A 19,410-nucleotide genomic window follows, 5' to 3' on the forward strand; every position below is an offset into this window, starting at 1 on the left:
ACAGATGACATTTCCACCAATCGCGTTTTACTTGAGAAATGACTTCTCTTCCAAAAGTACTCAAAGGAAGTGAGAAAAGTAGGATTCAGAGTGGCTTTTGAAAACTGCTTAGAGATAATAGTTTGAATAACTTACAGACGCACCTTCTCCCATTTATTTTCATAGAAGAACTCATTGGAAGAAGAACATTATACATGAACATGCAAGTGGGCTTGCGTGCGTGTATGTGGTATTCTGGCCCTTAAAAAAACCAGGATCACCTCTTCCCTTCTGCACTGTGTGAATTGTTACTCTGAAGGTGAATTACTTTTAGAACATGAAAAAGTGGTGGCAGCCTTGGTGGCGCAGTGGTTCAGCACTGCCTGCATCCTGGGGTGTGATCCTGGGGACCTGGGATAGAGTCCCATGTCAGGCTCCATGCATGGACCCTGCTTCTCTCTCTCTCTCTCTCTCTCTCTGTCTCTATGAATAAATAAATGAAAACTTCTAAAAAACATGAAAAAGCACTCATTCATTAAAAATTTCAGACACACATACACGTGCGCAACACACATACATGGTTCTTCTCCCTGGCAAGTGTTTCTCATGAGGGACTTACTACTCTTAGGAAGACTTGCCCCTTGTCACTGCCTGGTGCATCTGTGATCTCCTCTGAACTACCTGCCCTTCTGGGGCAGAGGGCCATATTCAATCGTCCTGTTGTACCTGTTTCCTTTTTCCAGCAACTTAACACTCAGGCCTTTTCTAAAGGTATTCACAGAAGATGAGGAAGAATACAAGGGAGTGTTTTAGAACCACTCAGAGTTCATAGTTTGAATACCTTAGTAAAAGTTTTAAGAAGTCTTTTTTCACAGAAGACTTAGGTGAAGAAAAGTAATACTGTGTAATATTTTCCCTGAGCCCCACCCTGTGCATGAGTGGCTTAAAGCATTGCTCATTGTAAAGCAATTGGTTATTCTGACTCCTTCCGCAAATTAATTGACCTCAGGAAGCCACATCCCTCCATAAAGGGGAGGGGGAAACAATGGGGTCTTTTACATTCTCAGTAATATGGTGCTCATTAGCTAAATGCCGACTTTGTTGGGCTCTGGAACAGAGTAAGACATCCTAAAGCAAGGTCAAAGCTGTAGCAAACTGGAAAGAAAGGGGACCCTCACACCTGCGCCTGAGCCCTGGGTGGGGAAGGGGCATGCTGCCCAGGTGGCCTCCTCCCCCTCTCCTGGGGTCTGGGCCCAGAGGGAAGGATGAAGGAGGGCCGGAGGGTAGCACTTAAACCTCTTGGGCTAGAGGTGCCAGAGGATTTTCCACCCGCCCCTAGTACCACATGTTCTATATCCATTAAAAGACTTCGAATCACAGAACAGAGGAGGCAGGGAGTTTGGGGGGTAGGCAAGAGAAAAATAGATGAAATGGAGTGTTTCAAAGTGCTGAGGACCCAAGGTCAATACTTGGACAATAAGGAAGAGAGAAGAGATCTTTATAAATTGCACCTGATGAGGGTTTGTGTTTCTCGTTTATTCCATCAATTCAATGCATCAGATCCTGGGAAGGAGGAGAAAATCCATCTGAGGATGAGGGAGACCTTCGACAGAATAGCCGTCTGGGCCTTTATCCTTTGCTTCAGTCAAGCTTTTTATGATTTGAGAGTTTTTATATTGGAATTCCAAGTGAGAATTTTTACTGAAAAAGGGTTCTGCTGAAAACCATAGTAATTACTCCTATTGGACGTTGGGAATTGGGTCATGAGCTGTCACAGCCACCTGCTGTACTTCTGAATTCGCGAGAAGTGGAGTTAGGCAAAACACCCACACAACTGCCCTGTAGCTAGTTCCCCCTTTGTGCAGAACCAAGTCAAGAAGAAGGAACCTGACAAGGGACAACTCAAACCCTCATGAAGAATACCAGAGTAGAGATAACATCTCACAAACTTACAGGAAGAATGTAATGATGGAAATAATGTACGGCAGCATCCAGAAGAAGAGTTTAAAAAACGTTTGGGCCTCTTTGATAAATATAGCTTCCATTAATACAAGTAGAAAATGATGAAGAAAAAAAAAACAAGATGAAAAAAGATATCAAGAAGGCAAGGAAACTCATGTATTAGTGGTTAAGATTAAAATTTTCAAGATAGGAGGCTCTTAAGAACTAAATGCACAGAAAATTAAATCACTAACACAGAGGTTGAACTTCAGCAGTCTTTACAAGATGCAGAGGAAATGGGAAAAGCAATAAATATGATGAGAAAGGAAATGATCTACATGAAGGATAAATAATAGAGATTAATTCTAACAAGAATCAAAATGAGTAGGTGTAGAACCAATAAAACATAACTGAAACATTGCAGGGAATTTAAAATATCTTACGAGTATATAAATCAAAAATAAAACCATCAAAAAGGAAGACAATATAGGTGAGTATCTGATGTGGGGGCGGGGCAAGAACTCTTAACAGACAAAGAACACAACAGCAAATATATTTCTCAAAATACTAATGCACCTGCATATATACTTGAAGTTTGAAGATCATCACACAATTGAGATAAATTACAGATTTGGAAAACTGTCTATGATAAATATTAATATACTTAATATGTAAAGAACCTTTAAAAACAAGTAAGATGGGGCACCCAGGTGGCTCGGTTCATTAAGTGTCTGCCTTCAGCTCAGGTCCTGATCCCAGAGTCCTGGGATCAAGCCCCACATCCGGTTCCCTGCTCTGCGGGAGTTTGCTTCTCCCTCTGCTCCCAACCCTTTCCCCCCACCCGCTCCTGCTCTCTCACTCTTTGTCTGAAATAAATAAAATCTTAAATACAGTTCCCCTTCATTAACAAACTTAGGCAAAGGTCATTAAAAAAAGACTCAAATGACCAATAAATATTTGAAAACATTCAACGTCATTAATAATCAAAGGTAGGCAAATAAAAACAGTACTAAGGTATAAATGCTTTTCACGTTTGCAGTCTTTGAAAGTTACCATATACACTGTAGTTGGTTTTGAAAAGCACCATTGGAATAGTCCTGGCTTTATCCCACTTGAAGGATTCCTCCTAGCCTTTAGGTTTCAGTTTCACCTCTTCTCTATCCAAGTTCTTCCTGACTTGTCCCCCCAAGTTAGGTTATGGCCTGTCATTATCATTTCCATTGCACCTTGTGCTTTGGGGCACTCATCTCAACCATGTTGTGACAATTTGTGTGATTTGTTGACTCAGTACTTGGCACCTCGCTGAGACTATAGTGATAGCTGAGGTTTCTTTTTTTTTTTTTTGGATGAAACATCTTTTTTTTTTTAAATTTTTATTTATTTATGATAGTCACAGAGAGAGAGAGAGAGAGAGAGAGAGGCAGAGACACAGGCAGAGGGAGAAGCAGGCTCCATGCCGGGAGCCCGATGTGGGATTCGATCCCGGGTCTCCAGGATCGCGCCCTGGGCCAAAGGCAGGCGCCAAACCGCTGCGCCACCCAGGGATCCCGATAACTGAGGTTTCTATGGAGAATTTACTTTGTGCTATGAAATGTTTAAGTGCTTTTACATATTTTATTTCATTTGATCCTCCCAATAACCTTATGAGACAGAGTTTTTAAATTGTGCTTGTTTTCTTTTTTAAAGATTTTGTGTGTGTGTGTTTGTAAGAGAGAGAGAGAGAGAGGAGAGAGAGCATGAGTGGGGTGGTGGGGTGGGGAGAAGTAGGCTAAAAAAAGCAAAGTAGGCTTTGGGATCCCAGGACCTGAAAGGCAGATGCTTAATGGATGGACCGAGCCACCCAGGCACCCTAATTGTGCTTATTTTATACAGGAAGCCAATGAAGTTGAGAGGTTTAACATCTGGTCCTGCATGTTGGGGCTGGTACCTGCCCGCACTGGCTATATACTGCCCCTGGTCTATGAGTTGCAGGCTTCTCTTCTATGCAGATGGATTATCCAGAGGCCATGCTCCCTCCTTCCCTTCATCTCTTTCTCCCTCTCTCCCTTCCTCCAGGAAGGGACTAGGACTTTGATCTTCTGAACCTCAGGCAGCACTACAGCACCTCTTCTGAGAGGACACCAGCAGAGCAAGGCTACATTTCAGATACAAAGCAAGTGTTTTTATTAGAAAATACTAAAAATTCACCTTCGGTTTTTTTTTTTTTTTTTGCCTCAGTAAGCAAAACTTTTACCCATAACAAACATCTCCATATTTCAAAATGTCACATTTCACCATAAAGATACAAAGCAAAACTGGAGCCCTTGAGGAATTCACAACTCAAGTGTCCAAATCCTTTCTTGGATCCAAAGGAAAATATCTTTTCACTTTCATATGCTCCTTTGTAAATGTCAAAGAGATAGCAAGATAAACAACATTTTTCGAGGATACAGGACACATAGGGATTATTAAATCAAGAACAGAGGGTTATGGCCCTTTGTTTGCAAGGAGTAGGCCCGTGAGTTCTTGGGCAGGGTGAGGTGGTGCTAATAGCTTCAGGTCCAGGGCAGAGGAGGGGGGCGGGCTGCTGGTGGAGAGAGGAGGTTTGCTAATTAACATCTGTAACCAGCAGGGAGCAGGAAAGAATTGTTGAAGGCATGCTGATTTGTAGAATGGAGACACTTCTATGAACCTCTAATCTGCCACAGCCCCCTTAGTGCAGGATTCACACCAAAAACCAGGCAGCTCAGGGCACTGGCTTCAGAACCTGAACTTGGGTGTTAGACGGGACAGCCTCTGAGTCTGCGCCCTGTAGCTTGCCTGTGTGTAAGTTTCTTAATCTTATGAGCCCAACTCTCCCATAAATTTGGGATAATAGGAGGGTTGTAACAAGAGCTACATGAGATGAGTAAGCAAGATGCTCAGCATAGAACCTGTCATGTTACTGCTTTCAGTGTCTGTTAAGCATTATTCCTTCATAGCAGCAACTCGACCTGCCAGTGAAAATGATCCCGTCCTTTGTATCTTAACTATTTTTCTTTAGACTTTCATTATTTTTTATGGAAGCATTCTACATTGAAGTGCATATTCTCCAGGCTTACTAAATAGAGTATTCTAAGAACAGTGAATTTCTTTGCTTTTGCTGGGCTTTTGTTATGCTTTATACACCTCGCTAAACAAACATAAACAGTGAAGGGGTCTATAAAAGTCAAAACTGGAAGTCTGCCCAGTGTGCTCCTATTCTCTAGGTAACCACTCTTAGAGTTCATGGCATGCTCTTCCCGACTTGGAATTTCCCCTAAAGTGTCATTAAATGCTGTGATGCCAGGATGCTGTCATCTAGAGCTACTTGTGGTGCATTTTGGTGCATTTTGTCTTTAGGGTAAATGACCCCAGGCCCCAATGCCTTGGAGCTCCCAGCCTGCTCCTCAGTCTTTCTACCTCTCCCTTGATGTCAGATGCTGGCCTTCCCTCCTGCTTCTTCCCATGTCAGTTGGAGTTTCTAGTCTCCTTTGTTGAAGAAACAAAACACCAAGTTAATTATAAGAGTCAGCTCTTAGGATCTCAGATAGGTCAGAAATATATATTTCATATATTTCTGGGCTTATGGTTATACCATAGAAAGAGGGAAAGGTATCTCAGAAAGAGTCCCAGATAAGAAATCCAAAGATCTGATTTCTCGTGCTGGCCCTACCATTTAATACCTGCATGAACCTGGAAAAGTCACTGAGGCTTGCTAAGCTTCAGTTGCCCCATCTGTAAAATGAGACCCATTAATTAATTCATCAGACTCCTACTTACTGAGCGCTTCTTATGGGCCAGGCATATTTCTAGATGCTCTGCACATAACAGTGAACAAGACAGGTATCCTCAAGCGGGAATATCCCATTTCTAGAAGTGGGAAAAGAGATGAGAAAATACACTCACTAGCTAATATCCTCTATCAGATGATAGTGCTCCCAGAAAGTGCCATGATGACAATCAAGCGGGGTGGTGGTACGATTGAACACGATAGGTTGCCAGGCCTTCAATTAAGTTTCATCAAAGGGTTTTGTAAACTATAAAACATGATGATACAAAATACAATTCTAAGAAAACACCCATAGATTTTAAATACCAAACACACAAGATTCTGTGATTCTCAAAGATGTGGTGGGGGCCCCACAGAGAGGAGGCATCCAGATAGCCAAAAGTTGAGAAATACTGCTTGACAGTAAGTTGAAGAGTTGTCTGTATTTATTTCCACCTGTTCCCTAAGTTTTAAAAGTCTCTCAAATATGTGGCAGGGATAAGAGAATAGGAAGGAATCTCTTTTTTATATACAAAGGCCATCCTTGTCTATTACTTAGGCTAGACTCTGCCATTAGCACTGGAACGATACATGGGAGGGTGAAGTGGTGCTGGACCAAAGCTCTGCAGCATCCTCTTGCAGTCCCAAACTCTTAAGTGTGTGTTTCCAGATCATTTAATACTCCCCTGGTGGGAGAAAGGCAAAGCATGGAAGACCTGTGAGACATCACGATTAAGCTGATCTGGTAATGTGATAAAGACACATTTGTATGTCTCGGTTGAGAATTTTCATCTTTGTCTCAAACACCCATTGAGGCTGGTCTCACTTCCTGTACTTTACAAATGAGAAAACTGAGGTTCCCAGTGAAAATATGCTCCCCAGTATGTTGCTGGGGAGCAACATACTGGACTTCTTGGATGAGCAGCTGCCTCTGAAGCTCCCCCAGGAGCTTAGGCCATACAGGGTTTCTTCTCAAGTTCATCAGCCCTTCATGCCCCAGGCCATCTGGGGGCCCTTTTATGCCCTCCCTTTGCCCATCCTGCTCTCCCTCCTGGTCTTCGGCCTCCTTTCCCATCTTAAATACACATCCTCCTGTTCATTTTTCTTTACCATAGTACCTCCTTACCTTCTAGGCACATATGAAGAGATATCCTCATATTTTCAAGCATGTTTTTCTTTTTCTAAAGATTTTATTTATTCATGAGAGACACATCGAGAGAGAGGCAGAGACATAGGCAGAGGGAGAAGCAGGGTTCTCGCAGGGAGCCAGATGTAGGACTGGATCCCAGGACTCCGGGATCACGCCCTGAGCTGAAGGCAGAAGCTCAACCACTGAGCCACCCAGGGGCCCCTCAAACATGTTAATTTGTGTATTGTCAATCCTCCCCACGATGAAGTCAAAGTCAGTGCCTGCCCAGTTCTCTGTTATATTCTCAACACTGGCGTTGTACTCATTAAATATCTGTAGAATGATGGAGGGAAGGCAAGCAGGCCAACTCATCACGTTTATTTGAAGGGTCACACATAAAATAAAAACTCTTTTCCCTGATACTCTATCACAAAAATGTTGAAACATCTAGAAAGGTGAAAGAGTTGTGTAGTATTGATTCAACAATTGCTAATGTCAATTAAGATCTACCGATGGAAATTCATGTGAAGGAAAACTGAATTTAAAGTTGGGTTGGTTGGTTGTGACATACAAGGCATTGGACCAGTACTCACTGCCAACTGCTCTAGGAGTTCTCAGTTATCAAGAACCCGTTCTACACTCCACGGCCCAGAAGCAGCACCTTGAACAAAAAGCTACAGGTACCCACATGCAGAGCCGAGGTTTCCTCATGGTGCCCCATGACATAGGGTGTTGGGGGGACAAGGACACATCTGGGCCTGAAGGGTCTCATCAAGGCCTCCTGAGACTTTGTGGTGTGGGTCACATTAGCTCTCCTTTCTCATCTGATTTCTTCTTCTATGAAATGGGGATTAATATCCCAGGCCTGACCCCCTCATGGCTCACCAGGATGGGATGATGGGAATCAGATGTAGGCCGCTGTCCCTTGTAAAAATACAAAGTACAAAGTGCTGTCTAAATATAAGGGCTGATTGCAGCCAAGGGCATACACAGAGCATCCGGGTATCTGTTTATTCTCCGTCTCATTAATTTGCTCTGTTAATGAAGAATTCCAGGTTGCCTCCCAGCCTCTGTTATCTGGCAGGACTTTGGATCACAGCCGTGCGGCTCTTCCTGAAAACATGTAGCTGAGCCAAGGGCGAACCTGTAAGGGCTTCTTAGATACTGCTCACTCCCCGGAAGCTGGATTGCTTTGAATCTTTTGCCAAATCTCCTTCCCACTCTTGGAAGAAGATGGGAGCGGCAAGAATACAGGATCAGTTGTTTTTGTGTGCCTCTTCCCCCTCCCCCGGCCACGGGATTTCTGTCTCACATCTACCCTCCTACTCCTTTTCTTCTCCTCCCACCCAGATCCAAACTTGTAAGGGACCTTTTGCCCTGATTTTCAGCAGGAAACACAACCAGCAACCAGATGTCTGACTTTTTCACCCCCTTGGCAAGGATTAGCCATCTTCCCTGTAAACTTCCGGCCTTTCCTCTCCCTTAGATCTTTCAGCTTCTTCACGCTCCATCTCCTCCAGCTCATACACATGAACACCCTCCAGAGGAGAAACAAAAGGTAGCCTGCAAACTGCTGCAGACGTGCGGGGGATTTCGATCCCCTCTCAGTGAGTGGAGCGGGTGGGTGCTGCGGCGGGTGGGGGTGGGGAGGGGAGCTGTTCAGCTCTCGGATCCACCGCTCTGTTGCTAAATTCAGGTCCCATAACTTCAGAAGAGGTGTCCTTAATCAAAGATAGAGATAAACAAGCTCACAACTTAAAAGGACACACAAAGGGGCCCAAATGCAAAGTCTGTTGCCAGTAAAGTAAACTGGGTCTGAAAAAATAATAGGTAAGGCAGCTTTGTCAGCTTTTGGAGTAGTGAGACCCGGATCCTCTCCGAGGGGCAGCAGAGGACTCCAGAACTAGGGATCGCCTCAGAAGGCATGTCATCCTGTTCCTTAGCTTTCCAGGGGGAGAAACTGAGGCTCTGCATATGTGGGAAGGACTCACCCCGGTTCCCTTGGTTGATAGCACAGTGAGGCTTCCCAGCTCCAGGGCCCACTCTCGGGTGTACTTACAACCTCCCCTGAGATGGTTCTGGAAAAGCAGGGTGGCAGTCCCAGGTGTTCACGTGGCCTGCCTACTTGCTCTGCCTCCCATCTTTCTGCTCTCAGAACGGTGGGCTAGGTCTCCTTCTTACGGGCCACTCTGATCTACAAGTCCTGGATAGCAGGGACTAGTAATCACAGGGGAGGAGAAGCAGAAGCCTTTAAAAAAAAAAAAAAAAAACTTAAGAGGAAACACCCCCAAAAGACCCTGGTTTTCCAGTCACCCCTCTTGTTCTATCTGGAGGGCAATAAGGACCAAGAGATTCTCAAAGTGGAAAGTAGGTGGGTCAAAGTGGAAAGTAGGTGGGTCATCACAGGAAACTTCTTAAAAGGGATTTTAAAGAAGCATCACTTATTTGCATAGAGTCCTGTACCCCTCCCATCCCCCACACTCACTTTCTCCACACTTGCCCCTGTTTGCTGGTATAAACCCAGCTTTCCCATTCCTAGATATATGGCTTTGGTCAGGTCACCATCCCTCTCTGGACCCTAGGTTCTTTACCTATAAAAGGAGGTTACCAGTTCTCATTTGGGGATTATGTGAAATGAAGGCAATCATACTTTGCATGTTGTAGGTGTTTAATCACCTTCTGTTCTCTTCAATGTTCTTCTGCAGTGCAAGATGTGAACACCTCACAGGGTGGAAGAGTGCATTCCTCAAACTCCATAGCCCTTTGACTCCCCACCCACCTCCATCTTCATCCTGAATCCTCACCCGCCTCCAAGAAGAAAGACTGATCCTGGGCTTGAAAGATATGTCCAATTTGTCTCATCTAACTGACCAGGGCACCTCAGCCTGGCAGTGCCACTGTGGGAAATGTGTGCCCCTTGTGTCCCGGACCCACAACCAGGGCCTCTACCCCTGATGTTTCTAATTGTTCACTTCACAAAACCTGAATTTTTCTTCTAAAAAAAAAAAAGAAAGAAACCAGGGCCCAGGGCCCCAACATTAATGTAAATGAATCCCAAGGGGGGCCGTTAGCTTGGACTCAGAACAATGAGTTAATTGAAAGTGGTAATGAGAAAAAGCAGCTGACACTCATAAACCCATGGGCCAATGAGCAGTTCAATTCCTGGGCAGCAAGTGAGAACCGGCTCGCGAGCCAACCACGATGTCAATGGCTTCTGAAAATAATTGCCCGAGGAATACCAGGCTACGGGCAGGAACTGAGCTTGTCTGCAGATCCTGTCACCTGGCTGGGAGCCACCTGGGCTGGCTTAGTGCCCAGTGCTTTGAGCCCTGAGAACACCCTGTGCTTTGAAGAAATACCTGGAATCCAAGGACAGACGCTCAACTGAGGTGTCACGTGAGGTATTGTAACATCAAGGTACTTGGTTCACATTCCAGCATGGGGGTGGGCTCTGGCACAAAGCACATTTCCAGGCCTCAGTTTTCCCACCTGTCAAATGAGTACACTAATATCCTCCCCCCCAACCCCAGCCTCTCAGCACTGCTTTTTTGAACATCAGATGATACTCGCTTTGGCAGCACATATACTGAACATGAGATGAGATAGGTCTGGAATGCTCTATAAAATAAGACACATACATGAGTGGATAGAAAAGATCTGCATCAAGCTGAGGGGTCAGACTGCCTACTTAATTCGGGTTAGACTCCAAAAATAATTACTTGCATCATAAGATTGATGAGAGAAAGATATATATGACATATAATACTAGACACTATTTGGAATGATGGCAGGTATATGGTAAGCACTGAATAAATGTCAACTATTACTCCTGGTGAGTTGTTTTGAGGGCTGCCTTGTCTTGTAGTGACTAATCCAAGCTTATGGCCAGAGATTCCATTTGGGCTTGTACTTTGCTTCTTTCTCCAACCATTTCTGGTCACAAAGATCCAATGCTCCTTCTTCCCCCAGCAGCCCTGCATCATACAAAGAGGAGCAGACTGAGTAAACAGAGCAATGGGAAATTGGAAAGACAAGATGATTCATAACACAGCTGAGATCCAACCAGTTGAAATGCCATTTCTTCCCAGAGCCTCACAATCCCACTGCACTGTGAGCTCATTGCATGCCTGTCCACCTGCCCAGTCAAGCAGGGATGTAATGAAATCTTCAGTGAGCCTTGTACCATTTATCTAGACAATTGATGGAGTCCAGGATACAGGAAACTGGGAAACATGATTGTGTGTGTCTGTGAGTGGGGGGAGCTGCAGAGCATCTTGTAAGAAAAAATGATGGGCTTCTTGGATAAGAATGGAGACTCGGGCATCTCCCTAGCTATCTTTGCACCTCCCTTCTGCCTCTTTCTATCTCAGACCTTCTCAGAAGTTTCCTTGCACCTTATTACTCACATGCTGCCTCAAGTGGAATTTTATGGCAGGTTGAGTGGTGCCACCCATACGATACCGAGCATGAATCCCATGACAAGTGCAGGAACACAATCCATGTGGCCGTGCCTTAGTATGTTCTTCCTTAAAGGACAGCGTTAACACACAACCAAGTGACTCACACATTACCAATAGGAGTAAAAATTGGCACAATCTTTTTAGAGCACAGTTTGGCACTCTTTCTCAAAACTACCCTTTCACCCAGCTTTGACTTCGAGAAATCTGTCCCACAAAAACATGCATGCACAGAGGTAGAGGCACAAACCTATTTACTGTGACAGGCCAGTACCCAGGTGCCTGTCTAAATGCACAATGATGCAAAGATGCTCACTGCACCAAGCCTCTAATCCCAAGGAAAAAAAGAGAGAGACCATAAAAATTCCATTTCTATGAAGTGATTAAAATATTGAGGGGACTACAGTGACATGGAAAGTTTCCAAATATTTAAACAGAAAAGGCAGATTGCAAAATATTAAATGTAGTGAAATCCTTTTCATCAGTGTGTGTACAGAAACAAGATCCAGATGAAGAGACAGGACTGTGACCTACTTGTTACCTTGATCGGGGTTGGGGGTCGGGGTGGGGGTGGGGAGAACACAGGAGACTTGAACTTTCTACATTTTTTATTTTTATAGTGCTGGAATTCTTCACAAGGAAGGTGTATCAAGTTTGTAAAAAAAAAAAAAAAGGCAAGCAGTAAAGGGGCACCCAGGTGGTTAAGCGTCTGCCTTTGGCTCATGTCATAATCTCAGGGTCCTGGGATCAAGTCCCACTTTGGACTCCTTGCTCAGTGGGGAGCCTGCTTCTCCTTCCCTCTCTCCCTCTGCCCCGTCCCCCTGCTTGGGTTCACTTGCTCTCTCTCTTTCTTTCTGTCTCAAATAAATAAATAAAATCATTTTTTTTAAAGGCAGTAAAGATGATTAAGAAAATGCACATAAACAAACATGAAGTTAATTTAGCCTAAGGGGGTGAACTACATGCTTGTCCTTCAGGGCATTTCAGTAAGTAGGAGAACACTTTCAAGGATCCAGAGAAGTGGTTCGATTTGGGCTCTTTTGTGAGATCTTTGGTAGACAGCAGTCAAGTTGGACCGGGAGCACAGACAACTCAAGGATCTGTTTCCCTACTGAGGGCAGCAAATGCCAACTGGCTTCAGAGCAGAGGAGCAGTTGGTCTGGCTGCCCAGATGCTCCTGTGGAGCTGGGACACAGAGAAACTATGGTCAGAGCTGGTTCCCTCTTGGGAGCAGATCCAGGTCTGAGTCAGACAAGGAAGAAGGGTTTCCTTAGGCCTTATCTATCCCACAGGCTGGGAACAGCAGGTCTTCCCTCTCCCTTTCCTCCCAGAGGCCCAGAAAAACCTTTATGTTTTCCCTCGTGACCCTGTAATTCTTAAAATTTTGGTTCCAGATGAGCTAGACAAGAAAAATCTGACCACACACAGGAGACTGTCCATCCTGGGCACCAGGTGGCTGGGCAGCCTCTCGGTGTAGCTTCTCAAGATCTGCTCATTCTAATCACTGATCTAATCCTTCCCAGCAAGCCACTGTGGACAGCTCTAGAACCACAGCTTGGGTTGGAGGAACAGAACACACGCCTCTCCTGATTTGGTAAAATCAAACAATTGCTATTGAAAAGCAGATGCGGAGTGGGGAATCTTTGGTCCCCTTAATTTTTCCTCATCTGAGAGCTTCTACCCTTTTAATGTTATTCATGCACAAAGGCCGGAACCCCCTTTTGAGCCTTTTTTGCCATTGAGAAGGTTTACATGGGAATCATGTGAACTCCCTTTTATTAGCAAAGTCACCCCATGGAAAAAGACATCTGACCCATTCTATGGGTTTCCAGAGCGCTTACTTCCCTATCAATAGTGGGTGGGAGTTATAGAGGAAGAGAAGTGGGGGGACACCTGCTGTGGATGCTGGTGAGCTTCCAGGGGTAAACATCAACAGACATGTCTAACTTCAAAGAGATTACAGTCTAGTGAGAGAGGTGACCTTCAATCAAATAATCACCATCCTAGTATATAATAACAAAGGAACATGGTGCTCAAAAAATCAAGCAAGTTTCCACAAAAACCTAGAATGGAGGAACCACTCTAGACTGGGAGCTTGAGGAAGGCTGTCTGAGGGAACAACGCTGAGATCTGAGAGGTGAGATGTGGACAGGGGTGGAGGGGGTGGAGAGCGATCATCTTCATGGACCCTCCACACAGAGGATGGCTGTGAGCTGGAGGGGCAGCGGAGGACACGGAGAGAGTGGACAGGGATGACAAGGGGCCAGTGAAGGAGACAGGTGCAACGATGGTTTTTATGGAGCTAGAGATAGACATGACCGCAGCCACCACTCCTCCCTCCACACGCACACACAGAGCCTTGAACTTTCTTACTGGGAAACAGATGGAGGTTGAACTCACCAAAACCAAAGGATTCCTCACAGGCCTGGATCCCTGTGTTTACTGACCGTTCATTCATTCCTTTACTGAGAGTCGCAAAAGACGAAATTGACTCAACTACCTGCTAATCAAGAAATGACGAGGATGGAGAGGATCTGAAATGAGCATGATGAAAGCAAACACTCAACTGTCTAGTTTTATTCTTTGTCTTTCTTTTACTGGACAGGAATCAAACATGCCAGACCGTCTGGTTCAACACCATGCGCTTCTCGTCCGGACTCCTGGGCCTTCTTCCTTCCTCAGGAAACCCAGGCCATCGCCTGCAGGCACGGACTCCCGGTCCGCTTCCCTCTCTGGCCCAAAGAGCTCCCAACCCACAGCCTAGACATTTCTTTCCATGCCAGGGAACCCAGCCCTACTCTCTCCCTGGCAGACTCGGTTCCTTTTCCTCACTCAGAAGTCCTATCGACCTCCAGCCTCCTCTGTCCTGCACACACTCCTCTTGACACTCTGGTCTTATGAACCCCATACCTCCTCTCCCCTTACCCCTTCCTGGCTCGATGCTTACTCTATTTTATTTTCTCCGTCCCAGATCAAACTTGAAGGTCCGTCTGACCAGACTTCCGAGGCCGGAGGCTGGGAGTAATGGAGGCAAAAGGGAAGGGCCCTCTCAGGACCCCAGGCTCTCCACTACCCACCCACATCTTCCTCCTTTCTCTTCACCTCTTTCTCAGTAGCTAAGCTCCAATTGGAACAAGATCCGAAGGGTCACCTGGAGCAGGCAAGGGTGCTTCTAGGATCTGAAGAACTCTCTGGAACTAGAATCTTGGAGCTGTGTGGCCCAAGGAGAAGCATAAGGCAGAAGGCCTGGTGTGGGGGTTAAAAAGAACCTCACAGTGAGTTCAACTTCAAAGGAACAAACATCCTCTGGGGAGCTCCACCTTCCAGTCCCACAGGAAGTTTCCTGTCACCTTTTTTCATGGATGCACTGGGCCACTATGTGTCACCTGACCTTGGAGGGCTTCTGAGATGATCAGACGAGAATGAGGCCAGGGTCATCTGGGTTTCTGCAAGAGATACCCAAATCCCACTTCCCCACACCAGAGAGCGTGAGGGAAACCTAACTTCATCTGGGGTCCAGTCCCTAGATCCTGAGTACAGGGAAAGAGTGAACGAATGATCATCTTTTTTTTTTTCTCTCTCTCTCTTAGGGATCGCCTCAGTACAGTGGGCCCCTCCTCTCTACTGTCATTTAAAGTAGGACTCCTGAGCAAGATTTTTCCAGGTCTGGAGGTAAGCATAATACTATTCCTAGTGCTTTCATAAGGGAAAAGTCTACCGAATTCACCACATGGCCTTGAAATAATCTGCTGACTCCTGGCTGGTCAGCCAGATGCAGGACCTTCCTTCCTAGGTCACTGCAGAGGAGAGGACCCCTAAGTGCGTGCACACACACACACATAAACACATATGCACAGGAAGGCCAGGAGACCTGTCTCTAGAGTGAAAATTTGTCTGGGCTCCAACCTTTGCTGGAACACTGACCTGGGCAAAAATAAATGAAGTCTCCACAATTAAACACAATCAGTGTCTTATAAGATAATGAGAGCAAAGTCTACAGAAGCCCTGGTTTGATTGAAGACTTCTTCACCCATTTAAAACATTTATAACATGCTTACCCACTTCAAAGGACAAGAAATGGGATCATTTTCCCTATTAATTTGGGGTGTCCTAGGTTTTCCCCCTCAAGGTAATAAGGGAAAAAATGAAATTAGCTTTTGTATGTTTTGCACTGGAATTTAGGTAGCAAACATTTACTGTGGATCTGCCATGGACCACTATGTATCATGCATGACAGCCAAGAACTTGACAGACATGTCCCTACCGCTTCCCTTCCTCACAGAAATAAGTCTGGGTGTGATGAGTCTTCCCACAGTCACTCCATCCAGGATGTTGTGTCATCTAGGAGTCATGGAAGCATGCCCCCTGCTCTCCCCTAGGAGGAAGGGTCTTTTCCCATCTCCTGGAAGGGTGAAAGTAACATGGGGGCTCAGTCCCCCATGGAGCCTGTTTGCCCCAGACATGCCTTCTCAGCTACTCCAACTTTCCGGTTCACTCCTGCTCTTCCCTCCCCAGCAGCGGAAAGGCAGCTGGGTGACCTGGTCCCTATAGTCATAGAGCCATGGTGCAACAAGCAAGTGGTACAAGACCTGGGGTGTGAGATGGATCTGGAGCGGCAAGGTCCTGGGCTGGCCTTGGATATAAATCACAGGGGAGATGAGTGGTAGGCTCCTGAGATGCTGGCAGAGAGCTTGTCCTTTGAGTAACCCCGTCTTCCTCTGTACCCCTCTCTCTTCCCTGCTACCACCAGCCTTCCTCCTTACCAGGAAAGTGACAGTCTGAGGCCCGGCTCTGACATGTGATGCACAGTTAGGATAATGCCAAACACTAGCGGTGGCCTACAAAGCCCTTGGTTGTCCCGTCCTCCTCTCCAGGCCCCTCTGTGCTTGCTTACTCCTTGGTTTCCCCGCCCTGGGGTCTTTCCACTTGCCTTGAAGGCTTTCCTCACCCTCCACCCCATCCAAACTTCACCTCCACTTGAAGGACTCCTGTGCATCTTCAGGTTGAAGCTAAAACCCCTCTGTCAGGGCAGGTCTCCCTGCCCCCTGGTTCTGACTCATATTCCTTTTTATACTGTGTAGTTGCTTGATTAATACTTGTCTTTCCTATGAGGTTGTATAATTTGTGTGGGCAAAGGACTAGGCCTGTTGTGTCAGCTCTCTGTTGTGTCTGGCATCTGTCACAGAGTCTACAAGGGGTAAGCTATTAGTAAAAGTATGACAAATTCTTGGATGGATAAACAAATCAATTTATGCCTTGCATGGAGGAAACTATCCGTACTGAGCAGATTCCCAGGCTTTCACTTTGTGGGCTGGGTTGGAGTGCTGGAATCCAGAAAGCACAGGGTATCCACCATGTCCACAGAAAACTTCTCGGGAATGCCACCCAACTGGCCTCATTCCTAGAGAAGTGGTTTTGACCTGTGCCATGTGGTTTGAGAGGACACAACCCTATATCTCTGGTCATCATCACCCAAAAGAGGAGACTGAAGTCCAGTAGCATTCATTTTTTTTTTTTTTCAGTAGCATTCATTTTGGATGGTGGCAAACTCAAAAGTGTCTCTTGAGAAGTCTAATTGCCACAAATTCTGGAAAATTGAAAAAAGAGGAGGGTCACTCAAGGGCTGACTGAATCCCTAATTGCACTCAGAGTATTGTTCTGGAAGCCTATTGGACAACCCAGTCTTGGTAGCCCTGGGGCCAACACGACTTCCTAGCCAACGAAACCACGTTCTTTTGCCAGATATGCTTGCCTCCTCACTCGATAGCTCCTGTTCATCTCTTTCTTCCAATTTCAAGGAGTAAGAATAACCCAAGTGTGAGGATGAGCGATGGGTTTGTCACTGTGTTTGTTTTCATGATGTGCTGTACAGAAAAAAAAATTGACTTTTAAAAATTTTCTCTTAAGGCTGCTAAGAGTTTCTAAAGGTAGCCGCTAGAAACCATTCAGTACAAAGACCTATGTCTAGTGTCTGTTTTCCTGATAGGGCCATGTAGCTGTGGGGTATTAACCTACTGACAAAATGGTCCCTGGCACCCTAGCAGCTCCGGAATTGTTGGGTCCTTTACATTCAGTCCGGCAGCCCGGTGAAGGCCTGGCCTGTCTGTGAATCAGCAGTAGTTTCTGGCATCCCAGGTGCTAACTCCCTTGGGAGGCAAAGCAGGTGTGGCTGCTTGAGTGTCTGGGGGCCTTTGGTTACCTCCAATTTGTTTTTTGGTTCTGTCCATGTTGCAAAAACAATGAAAGCAAGCGAGGCATGAGTATGTCTCTTTCCTCGAGGTTGCTTGTAGACCTCAAATCTAATTTCCAGCCATGTGCGGATGAGATGAATAGAGGAACGGGGAAAAGCTGTGGAGTTTAAAAAGTGGAGCACAGCCAATGCTGATCAAAAGAAAAAAAGCAAGCGTTTGGGGATCACTGTAAGTATGCTGATTCTAGATGGAGAATTTACGTCTGTCTTCCTGACTTGACTGCTCTCCCTGTGAGCAGTGTGCCTGCCTGGTTTTGCATTGTTAGGCATTCCCAGCCTGGAGCCCAAGACCTGACACAGAGCAAGCACTCAACAAATGATCGCTGAGTGAATAAATGAATCGGACTTTGGTCAGGAAGCCAGAGATCGGAATTGAGACCCGACTGCAAGAAGAGATGGGGAGAGAGTTTCGAGGAGAGAGGTGGGTGTTCTTTTCCACGGACATCTGTCTCTTTGAGTATCCCTCACCTCCAAGGGTAAATAAGGAATGCAAACTAGAAATGAGTAAATGAAATGTCCTTACCATTGTGGTGCCTGGCTGATAACAGAAGCTCAGCCAGCATTCGTAAGCAAGGAAAATAAATACCTTAACCTATGTGAGGTTCTTTCCTGTCGTCCTGAAAACCAGTAGCAGTCCCCGGGTGGTTTTTGCTAAGACCTCAGAGACATCACAGCCAGAACTCATGCTGGAGCTCAGATCTCATCTAAATTCTCATTTCTGACAGCTTGATCTGGCAGGGGGGCTCCTACTACTCCAGCTGGGACACATTTGGGGCAGGCGACTCTGTTGACCTCTTACTTCATGTTTGAAATGTTTGAACTCTGGTTTTTGGAGCATCGTGTGATACCGCTTTTATGAAAACGGGCTTCTAGAGGCAATACAGATGAGACCAGCACCCCTGGCTGCCTCTCTCCAATGGAAACAGCACACCGCCTGACCTGGGTAGCCAGAGTTGACTTAGAGGAACTTAACTGATTTGGTTCATCAGTTCAAATCACCTTTAATGTGGCACATTAGTAATGCCATCATATTGTAAATGATATATCCACAGAGGCATTAGTCATTACACAAATAGAATGAATAGGTTTCACTACACTTCAAGATAAACATGTTGGAACAGTAACCCCATTCATTCAGGGCCTTTTGAGCTTGTTCAGGGTCCTTACCTGACTGTTAGAATAAATACAAAGTTTTATGGCCTGCTTGCTCTGTGTGACTTCACCATCTCCAAATCACACGCGTCGGCTTTAGAAATGGCACTTGTGTGCCTTGACACGTTCATTCACTTGTTCCTTCTCCTACTCAGTAATCTATTGTTTTTCCAGCTCAGTTCGCTGAATGTTGTGGTTCCCTGACTGTTGTGATGGGATTCACGAGAACCGTTTTGTTGGGATACTGGAGTTGAGAATTGTCTCAGGGCAATGTGCAGAGTGGTTAGAGCAGGAGTTTGGGCACCAAACTTACTGGATTTCACTTCTAGTCCCATCACCAATGGTCTGTATGTTCTCAGGAACTGATTTCACTTCTCTTGAGCCTCTACTTCCTTATCCCTAAAATGCCTGTGAAACCCCTCCCCCTCCCCATCTCTATATTGCATATCTCTTTTTCTCCATCTTCTTTTTTAAAAGATTTTATTTATCTATTTGTCAGAGAGAGAGAGAGCACTAGCGGGGGTGGGGGTGGCAGACAGAGGGAGAGGGAGAAGGGGACGTGTGGCTTGATCCCAGGACTCTGATCCCAGGACCCCGGGATCATGACCTAAGCTGAAGTGAGACACTTAACCGACCAAGCCACCCAGGGACCCCTCTCTTTTCCTTCTTATGCTCCTTCCACGATGCCATGCGTCCAGGAAAGATCCTTGAAGTCTGGGCAGACTGGGGAAAG

General features: G+C 45.7%; 1 long non-coding RNA gene across 2 annotated transcripts; it reads left to right on the forward strand.

Moving 5' to 3' along the window:
- The first annotated feature begins 9,830 nt into the window (after positions 1 to 9,830).
- Positions 9,831 to 19,193, forward strand: LOC111097931. Of its 2 annotated transcripts, XR_005366374.1 has the most exons (4): positions 9,831 to 10,219; positions 14,866 to 14,947; positions 17,792 to 17,946; positions 18,251 to 19,193. It is a non-coding gene; the product is annotated as an uncharacterized LOC111097931 (long non-coding RNA). The 2 variants fall into 2 exon arrangements; XR_005366373.1 differs by having other exon boundaries at positions 17,792 to 19,193.
- The last annotated feature ends 217 nt before the right edge of the window (positions 19,194 to 19,410 follow it).

The sequence above is a fragment of the Canis lupus genome, chromosome 11 (assembly GCF_011100685.1).
Source record: "Canis lupus familiaris isolate Mischka breed German Shepherd chromosome 11, alternate assembly UU_Cfam_GSD_1.0, whole genome shotgun sequence".
In the NCBI taxonomy this organism is placed as follows: Eukaryota; Metazoa; Chordata; class Mammalia; order Carnivora; family Canidae; genus Canis; species Canis lupus.